Consider the following 11,230-nt stretch of genomic DNA (forward strand, 5'->3'; position numbering starts at 1 on the left):
CCCAATTTTCCAAATTGGTCCTAGGCCTATACATGGTCTTATATTAAGGCCCAGCATCATATAATCATTAAGGCCCATCTATGGCCCAATTTTCCAAATTTAGCCCCAACCCCTTACATGGGCCTTACCGTAGGCCCATTAAATTACTCTAGACTATTTTCTTGATCTTGGTTAGCCCATTTAATAACCCAATCATCAAGGCCCATGAGAAAGGCCTAACAACAACCCAAGTGGAATTAGGGTTTCTCATAAAATAATGATTAGGGTTAAGTGTCCCACTTAACCCATTAAGGACTTAACCCACTAAGTCCAATGTTGCTTAGATTAGTTTTTGCCAATGATTCTTATTTGATATCTCCGGTTATTAAATAATTCCCTTGTGTCCCGATTAATTTCCCTAAATTAAGGTTTTATTGGCATTAGGGCTTTCCAACTCAAATACTAGCCCATTATTAATTTGTTGGGCTTTTAGGTCAATTAGGGCTTTATTGGGTCAATTAGGGTCCATTAAGCTTCATTGGGCCCATTAGGGCTTACAAGGCCCATTAGGGTTTCAAGCACCCCAAACGAATCAACTCGGCGAGACAAACACACCGCCGCACGACACGGCGGCCGGTGGCTGCGCCACCACCCTAAGGTGGTGGTTTTCAATTTCTTTTATTATTCCATTTACAATTTACAATGAAAAATACCAAAAATAAACACACACACACACACCCACTACACTAAAATAAACACACATACAACTACCCCTTGAGGTGTCCGGTGGTGGTGGTGGCTTCCTTGGTTTTCCAGCCACACAAAACTCGACCTTGCATCACAAATAAGACACACCATACACTCAAATAACCCAATAACGGAAACACACCCACCCATGCTTCGTTTTCAAGCATCCAGCCACCCATTCCGGTGGCGCACGACAACGAGATGGCGTGAAGCGGCGACAGCAGCAAGGCGGCAAGGCTCCGACAGCCACCAAGCGATGGCGGCTGTGAAGAGAAGAAGAGGGAGAATGGCATCCACAGTCACGCCAACAGCCGGCAGCAGCAATGGTTCGTTGGCAGCTGTTGCTTGATGTCGGTGGCGTTAGCGATGGAGGACAACACGACCAGAAGAAGAGGCGCATCTGGACACGGTGACCCACGACTACGACGAGGGACAAAGGCGTCCTCGGCTTCACCAGCAGCCAAATGGTGATGGAGGTGATGATGGATGGCGGCGCTACGAATGCGAAGTGGCGGTGGTTGTTGTGGCTTGGTGGTTTCCGACGTCAAACTGGAGGTAGCGGCGAATGGAGATTAAGATAGAGAGGGTAGCGGGTGTATAGTCTTTTAGGGTTAGGGTAATGTAACAGGGAAAAAGCAGCTATCGGGTTTAAATCCCGCTTCAATCAAACCTTTGCCCATTTTTACATGTTCGGTCCCTCCCCCTTGGGATCTTTTCAAATTAGCTCCAATAATTACAATTCTGCCCCTCCTCTACAAATTTGTTCTCAATAAAGTCCCAAAATTCACAAGTTAGCCCCTTAGCCTCCAAGATCTCTTCAATGAAGTCCCATAAGTTACCAGATAGCCCTACCTTTAAATATATATATATATATATATATATATATATATATATATATATATATATAACTAATCCAGAATTTACAAAACCACCCCTTGTTTGACAATTTCTTTTCAATCAAGGTCCAATGCTCAAACTTCAGCCATGATAACATTTTCAGTCCCTGCCTTCTAACATTGTAGCCTTTGGTTTCCGAAAACCAACACCTTGCCATAGAATTATTTATTTTAGGGCTACTAATCGTTCATTATTTTATTTATTTATTTAATAAATAAACGGGTGTTACAAAAGAACTGGTCATGGAATGAAGGTTTGAATGAGAAGATATATATTTCAATACTCATATTGAACCTGATCTAAGTACAATTATTGATAAATCCAATGCAATGAATGATTATGGTAAGTGGTATATAGTTTTGGTGGATCCTAGTGAACTTTTGGCGAACATTGAAGCACAGATTGGTAAAGTAAAGGTTGAAGCTTTGAGTCAAAAGGAAATCATGGACAAAATAAAAGGGTGGCTTTATGCTAGTGAAGAGGAAAATTAGAATGAAGATTATAATCTAGTAATGGTCCTTGCCTTTTTATATTGTTATATGAGTTTTAAGTATAAAATTTGAAAAATAAAACAACATATGATATGACGTTCTAGCTTTATTAAAACAAAACTCATATGTAATACCTTTTAGATTTTGACTTTTATTATGTTTTTGTATTTTGTATGATAATTTATATTTGGATTTTGTAAGACAAATTGTATTTGGGATTTAAATGTTGTATGCTTAATTTGGATTTCGTATGATAATTTGTATTTGGAATTTAAATGATGTATGTTTAGTTTATATTTTATATGACAGTTTGTATTTTTATAATACTTTTAGAGTAAATTCCTTATGGTTTAGTTAAAATTATGCGTTTCGTTCCTAACTTTTTTCTCTGCACTCATATAGTCCTTGTGGCTTGGTTTTATTATGTTTTTCATCCATGATAGATATAAAATGACCTTACTACCATTATATATATATATATATATATATATATATATATATATATATATATATATATGTTTTTAGAATTGTTTTCAATTACCAAAACCGGATGCCGAACGCCTTCATTCAGAATACCGGATTCCAGCATGGTTGCTGAGTCAACTAGCAACCACACACTCTCCCCACGCGACCTCCGAAAGAGACCTCGTCTAGGAATAAATGTCCTAGTTATACCGCCACTACCCTTGGACCTTGCAATTGTTTCCATTACCCTTGGACCTTGCAATTGTTTCCCTTGGCATATAGATACCCCCAAATCTCATCTCATTGAAATGAAATCTTATACTGAACACGCGCAAATACCGATTTGGGATCTTTCTCAAAGCAAAGTGAAGCTCTGCTCCTACCCCGAGATCCACGAATTTGCATTTACATAATGCACCATAACTTTCGACATCCCTTACTTGACCGATTAGTATATACCCTTAGCCGATCCCCGAGGCTACCAGTCTCGCACCTGGTCGAATCACCAGGTTCCCTAGAGTTCAATATCAAGACTAATGATGTGCACAAAAGTACCCACTAATTTTAATATTTATAACCTAACAAACTTAGACTATCTATGCACTTATAGGCAGTGTACCTAGTCAGATTATAGTATAGCTTAGGTAAGTCGGGTGTCGATCACAGGGAACGGTGGATTAATTTAATATATTTGATTATAGGTTATAGGTTACACGAAAAGAATAAAGAAATAAATATCAAACTAACAATTAATTAATTATTCTCGATAAACTAACAGGAAAGCAAATCTCTTCAGGTACTTTGGTTTAGACAAATTACACCTTAAAAACATAGACAATTGCATACACAAATTCATTTATTCATGTTCACCGATTCCTAAAATGATTAGATTCACGTTCACTATAACTAATCCTTTAGCAAACAAGTCAATTTAAACAGTGATCAATTGATTAAACTAACATGCTTCCTAGTGTTCAGTTCGTATCGAGCAAGACTTGTAAATATAGTTAATCAATTTAGACATTTAATTAACCTCTTGTTGATGCTCATCAAACAAGGCTCACACATTAACTTACTTATTCTCAAATTAATCCTAGTTTCACATTCGTTATTTCTAGTCTTATAATCTCGATGGTCATCAAAAACCATAAGAGACAAGCAAATCAAGCAGATGTTCATACAACTTAATTCACTTAACAATTAACAGAAAATAATAATCATTAACACATGAGGATTTTTTAACAAGCTTGGCAAGATAAATTAAACATAAATAAACAATTTAATATAGCAATTAGTCTAATAATCAAAGCTTCATTCAATCATAAACACAAAGTAAAAGGTTTTTACACCCAAATCAGAAACTAAATACAGAATAGTAACACAATGGAATGCTAAACATGGTCACGTTAACAATCCATATGATTACCGACATGTATCCGCTCTCCGATCCTTCCGATCTCCGCTCCCGTTAGCTTAACGGCCTTCCGGCCGCCTTCTAAACCCTCAAAACGGCTTAACAGAAGTTAAATATCGACTAAACTAAGTTGTAAGTCGAATTCCCCCTCCTGGTTAACTGAAAATCGACTTTTATAGCCTTTGTAACCGACTTACGTACGCTGGGCGTACGTAAGATTACACGGGGCGTACTAAGGATAATTACGCGATCAAGTTTATCCGATGCAAGTCTGTACGCAGGACGTAACCTTAAGGTACGTGGGGCGTACTTCACTTTGGTCGCTATGCGGCGCGTAATAGCTATGGACGCGGGGCGTACTCACTCCTTCAGCATTTTTAATTTGTTTTAGCTTCTACGTCCGGTTTCCGCTTCAGTCTTTTCTTTTGTGCTTTATCGACAACAAATAGCTGCAAAACATAATTCAAAGCATTATGAGTACTTTTTAGTTCTAAAAGAGAATAAATAAGGCCAAAATATTAAGATAAAATGCATAAAAATACATATAAAAATACACATATCAAAATACCCCACACTTAGCCTTTGCTTGCCCCCAAGCAAATTTACTTTTATTTTACCAATATCGCACTAAACAATCCATTTAAAACTCAGCCATTATGCCAAGACCTCAACGCATACATTTGTGTCTAAAATTTTCCTAAAGTACCCCCCCATATTTTAAATACTCACAATCTTCATAAACACTCGCCCACTTTTTCCGAACAATGCTCATTTTATGCAACCCTCCGAATCCATTCTCAGAAAACCTCCTAACCTCAAGGTATTTTTAGTTGAGCAACCTAAGCATACATAATCTAGAATTACAACTTTTTTTTTCCGATACCACTATGGAGCTTCTTTTGGAATTCTTCACTTCCTTGATAATTTGATCTTTGATTTCTTTGAATTCACCACCTTATTTGAATTGATTTCTGGTATCGTCAACTTTTTTGGATTTCTTCAGAATTTTGATCTTTTGATCTTTACTTTATTTGCTCCAAAATTCTTCAAACTTTACTCGTAATTCTCTCTTTTTTTTTTCACATGTAACTCACTTTTTTTTCACTCAAAACCTACATGCTTAAGCAGAGGCGCTCAACCTCAACATTTATTGGTTAATGATAATAATTTTCCTGGATACATTTCAGGTTTAGGCTGCTAAACATATTGCATCCCTCAAACCAAGCGGGGTTATGTTTTTGTTCCATGATTTCACTAAAATAAGGGAAGCCACAAATGCATTATAACGTATATTGGCTCAACTAAACATTTGAGTTCTCATCGGATTATTTCATACAATATTAGCAAAAATTTAAATTATCACTAGATTTTTCTAAATTAAACTATTATTTCAAGTTTTTTAAATTTTTAAATTTTCCTAAATTTAATTTACTTTTACCGACCCCCTACCCCACACTTATTTCATACAATGCCCTCATTGTATGCTAAAACAAATTAAGAACATAAAAAGGGAGAAAAAGGAACAGACTCCCCTGGGTAGTTGTGGCGAGATCGAATGGGGCTGCTACAAGTTTCTCCAAGTATTACTGAAAGACTGAAAACTGGAACTGCTGCTTCTGAATTTGCCGAAAAATAAAATCAAGACCGCCATCTTCAAAAATGTGGTGCAAAAGATTGCAAACAAATGCAATGTGTAATAGCCATGACGTGGGAAAGTGTCGACCACGTCGTCTCGTCAAGAATGACATCCTCTTCTCGCAATGAAAATCTCCCCCACAACATAGGAAAGTGTCAACCATGTCATGGCAGCCGGGATGATACGTCTTCCTCGCGTCAAAATAAAACTCTATGGTGTGGGAACTGCTCATCCATATCATAAGAGTCAAAACATCGTAAAAATGCCAATCTTCAAAACGATCGCTCACGAAATAAATATGCACCCCACACTTATGACAAATTGTGGGTCTTGACTATAATCTTCAACTCTCAAACCGCTCTCTCAAGCAACAGTCGAACCTAGCTGCTGAACTTACTGCCAGCTTTCTAAGGGCGAAAATTCTGCAGAAATCTAAACAACCAAAGAGCATCAACATGGAAAACAAAAGTAAAACAAAATAAATTAACGTTTAACTACATACCAAATAAAAAACCAAACTAAACACAAAATAAAAATAAAAATAAAAGGATCACTCATCATATCCACCATCATGTGGTTGTGTCCCAGAAGTACCGGCCCCATCAAATCGTGACTGGAATGGTGGTGGGTAGGGAACCGAATACTGAAACCCCTGGTGGGCAAAGAATGCGTTCAACGCATCCCCATACCACCTCTGTTGCCTGTCCACATGTGCAACATACTCGCTAAGGTTCTGGACCCTCATGTCAAGACGGTCAATACCCTGAGCCAGGTAGCGCATATCAATCTCCTGCTCAGGTCCCTGCTGCGCTCCCCGAGGAGGAGGTCTACGCCGCTGGACCCGTCTCGGCTGTGGCTCGGCGGCACCCTCCTCATTTGCCACATCATCTGCCCGAACCCTCAAGATACCATCTCCACCCCGCTCTAATACGCGCATCGACTCTAACAGCTGAAGACTCATCGGCCTCATGTCGTGAAACACCATCGATCTCGTGATCTCACACGTCAGCAACTGATATGATCGAGCTAACTGCGTGACAAAATGCCCTCCGCATATCGGGCTATCCCCCCGAAGTCCCCTGGCCCTCCGTCCCAAATATGCAGCTAACGCAACTGGAAGGTTCAGGTGCCTCCCTGGAGTAACTAGTGCCCATAGGAAATATAAGTCCGTCGAAGGCACTCTCTCACTATTCTTGTGATGCGTGAGAGATATAGAAATCAACCGGTGCAACATTCGGTATGTAGTAGACCGAATCATCCCCCTCGTGCGGTTGATGGTGTATAAACTCCTCCCGTAATCTCGGCCCAAAAAGTGTTCTCGTTATAGTCCTCCGGCCGGTCCATGAGACAATCAACAAGGAATGTCGGGAAGTGGACACTCCTCGTCTCATCGACTGTGTAAATACCAACCCGAGTCGCAAGCTCTATCACGCTGCATTCCCGGCTCACTCCTCCCATTCTGAAGGCAAAAGCTGTCCTGTCATCGAGTGCCTTCCTAGGATCATAGGAAACTGTAGCGTAGAACTCCAGCAAAAACTCCCGATATACAGGCTCCTGGATCCTGAACAAACGCGCCCATCCCTGACACACAAACAATTCCACACCACTCGCGTCCGAGTGTGTGTATTGCAAAAATTCCTGGATCAATGCAACAAGTCCAGTCCTGGTAGCCAATTCCCAATCAAATGAGGGTGCAATATCAATCTCCTTTGTGAGAAGCAAACTCAAGTTGGTAACATAACGCGCCCGGGTAGCATCGTTCAGCGTTTGCGGAAATTGCAAAAAACGATGATCGGTCACATCCTCGGGTGGGTTGGTTCTTTGTGTCCTTCGGGTCATAATCTAATTTAAGTATATACGCAAGTGGTCTAGTAAGGTCAAACACATGGGGGAACCAACCTTGAGGTCCTAGGCAGTAGAAAACAAAAAATCGGAGCCACCCTTTAAACTTATGACCAAAAAGATAAATCAATCCCCTATTAGTTCCTTATCTATTCAAGATTGGCAAACAATTAACAGAGAAACTTCATAGGGCAGTCAATCGATTTTTCAGGGCGTACGCTTGGCGTGCGACCCCAAGCTTTAATCGATGGATATGGGACAGGATTAAGACAAAATTAGGTCCTAGGGTTTAATCAATTGGCAGAAATCGATCCATTCAAGTGGTAATCAGAACACATAATAGCGAAATCGGCCCTAATTCAAGAACACTATGAACCCTAGATTTCGAACAAAAGCTAAATGCAGCTTATTTCATCAAATTAAACATAAATCCAAAACATTGAGTAACCGAAAAAGCTTACTTGAGTGTCGAATTTAACAAGAACGAAGCACAATCGAAAGTTTTGGAGAGAGTTGCCGTCACAGCTTATGCGAGAAAGGAATTGGGTTTGATAATAACAGAGAAGTCAAAGGGTCAAGAGATATACCTGGTCGCTTATGTACGCAGGGCGTAACACAAGGGTACGCGGGGCGTAACCTCAACCCCGTGAAATGTCCATCCGCGATCCGGGCACATTACGCATGGCGTAATCATACTTACGCAGGGCGTAATTTTAAATGAAACTTTCCTTTTTCTTTAATTTAACTTCCTTTTCTTTTTAATTTTTTAATCTAGGGACTTTAAAACCTTATTATATTTTTTTCTTTTTAATTTCTTAGTCAATTCAGCAACTAATGACTTCACGATGAGTGATCAAAAAAAAAAAAAAAAAAACGTCACAATCACTTATCTTTGTCAAGATCAAACGACAATGGTTGATTAAAAACTTTTGCATGCAAGAATTGGTTTGCGAAAATACCCACTTTCGGGACCCGTTAGAATATTTCCTTTGTTTTCCTTGCACCTTTAACTAAAAGCGGAACAAGAAGTGACCTAACTAGTCAAGAACAGCAAGAGCTCGGTCTTCCACTTAACCACCACAATACGCCTTGCTATACTACGCCTTATGGATTGAGTTGGACAATTCAACAAAGTAGTAGGCTAAGCAGGTAAAGAATTCCTTAATCGCTTTCATTCTCGAAACCCATGCAAAAAGTTAAGTCAAGCAATGTGTACAATCCCAAATTCCTGCAAATAAAAACAAGAACCTTCCCGACAAGTGAAATGATATCAACGAAAATCAAACTAAAAATAAAAACTAACTAAGAAAAAATAACGAATAATCAAATAAACTAAATTAATTGAAAGCCGTTCCTTGGCAACGGCGCCAAAAACTTGATGTGCTCAAAAGTACCCACTAATTTTAATATTTATAACCTAACAAACTTAGACTATCTATGCACTTATAGGCAGTGTACCTAGTCAGATTACAGTATAGCTTAGGTAAGTCGGGTGTCGATCACAGGGAACGGTGGATTAATTTAATATATTTGATTATAGGTTATAGGTTACACGAAAAGAATAAAGAAATAAATATCAAACTAACAATTAATTAATTATTCTCGATAAACTAACAGGAAAGCAAATCTCTTCAGGTACTTTGGTTTAGACAAATTACACCTTAAAAACATAGACAATTGCATACACAAATTCATTTATTCATGTTCACCGATTCCTAAAATGATTAGATTCACGTTCAGTATAACTAATCCTTTAGCAAACAAGTCAATTTAAACAGTGATCAATTGATTAAACTAACATGTTTCCTAGTGTTCAGTTCGTATCGAGCAAGACTTGTAAATATAGTTAATCAATTTAGACATTTAATTAACCTCTTGTTGATGGTCATCAAACAAGGCTCACACATTAACTTACTTATTCTCAAATTAATCCTAGTTTCACATTCGTTATTTCTAGTCTTATAATCTCGATGGTCATCAAAAACCATAAGAGACAAGCAAATCAAGCAGATGTTCATACAACTTAATTCACTTAACAATTAACAGAAAATAATCATCATTAACACATGAGGATCTTTTAACAAGCTTGGCAAGATAAATTAAACATAAATAAACAATTTAATATAGCAATTAGTCTAATAATCAAAGCTTCATTCAATCATAAACACAAAGTAAAAGGTTTTTACACCCAAATCAGAAACTAAATACAGAATAGTAACACAATGGAATGCTAAACATGGTCACGTTAACAATCCATATGATTACCGACATGTATCCGCTCTCCGATCCTTCCGATCTCCGCTCCCGTTAGCTTAACGGCCTTCCGGCCGCCTTCTAAACCCTCAAAACGGCTTAACAGAAGTTAAATATCGACTAAACTAAGTTGTAAGTCGAATTCCCCCTCCTGGTTAACTGAAAATCGACTTTTATAGCCTTTGTAACTGACTTACGTACGCTGGGCGTACGTAAGATTACGCGGGGCGTACTTCACTTTGGTCGCTACGCGACGCGTAATAGCTATGGACGCGGGGCGTACTCACTCCTTCAGCATTTTTAATTTGTTTTAGCTTCTACGTCCGGTTTCCGCTTCAGTCTTTTCTTTTGTGCTTTATCGACAACAAATAGCTGCAAAACATAATTCAAAGCATTATGAGTACTTTTTAGTTCTAAAAGAGAATAAATAAGGCCAAAATATTAAGATAAAGTGCATAAAATACATATAAAAATACACATATCAACTACCCAATCGTAGCCCTACCGCGTCACATACTAATTATCCACATGATCTTGTAACTCAAGATCCAAACCCTTGACTCAACAGTCTTTACTAGTTCCATCCCAAATTCCCATAACCATCTGGGATAGCCCACGGATAACTGATCGAACATTCATCTCCGATCCTAATTCTAATTAATCTGTGGCTTTCGCACAACCTTGCGAATTGGCCTACCCTAGCCTAAATCTTCCAAAAGAATCCGTGAATGCTACGGCTATCCCGATGTCTTAAAACACTTCTCATGCTATCCAGCTGCTAGTGAATGCTACGACTCCCCTACAGTCTTACAACACTTCCCATATATCCGACTGCTAGTTATTGCTACGAATCCCCCATAGTCTTACAACACTTTCGCCCTAACTGACCATTAGTGAATGTTATGGCTCCCCCGTAGTCTTACAATACTTTCACCCTAACTGACCATTAGTGATTGCTACGGCTCCCCCGTAGTCTTACAACACTTTCTCCCTAACTGATCGTTAGTGAATGCTATGGCTCCCCCGTAGCCTTACAACACCTTTACCCTAAATGACCATTAGTGAATACTACGGATCCCCCGTAGTCTTACAACACTTTCACCCTAACTGAAAATTAGCGAGTGCTACGGCTCCCCCATAGTCTTACAACACTTTCTCCCAAACTGACCATTAGTGAATGCTACGACTCCCCCGTAGTCTTACAACACTTTCTCAACGTTAAGCACCCATGCAGTCTATCCTCCCAAACTGAACTCAAGTAATGACTGGAACCCAACCTGGTCCCCTTCCCAAGAGCCTGCTATCTGACGTCAAGAAGACGTGATCCAAATGTTGGGGAGTTTCCCGAACTCCCATCCCGTAACATTCTATATTCAGTCAGCCCCTAAGGCCGCCTTCCTTCCCCGATTGGAGTGTGAAACGCATCCTAGTTTCACACTCACTTCTGTCCTGAATATTCGAATGGTCCTCACCCACTTAGATTCAACTAAGTCCACTCGGCACATG

The sequence above is a fragment of the Lactuca serriola genome, chromosome 6, assembly GCF_051521515.1.
Source record: "Lactuca serriola cultivar US96UC23 chromosome 6, Lser_US96UC23_V15, whole genome shotgun sequence".
Taxonomy (NCBI): Eukaryota; Viridiplantae; Streptophyta; class Magnoliopsida; order Asterales; family Asteraceae; genus Lactuca; species Lactuca serriola.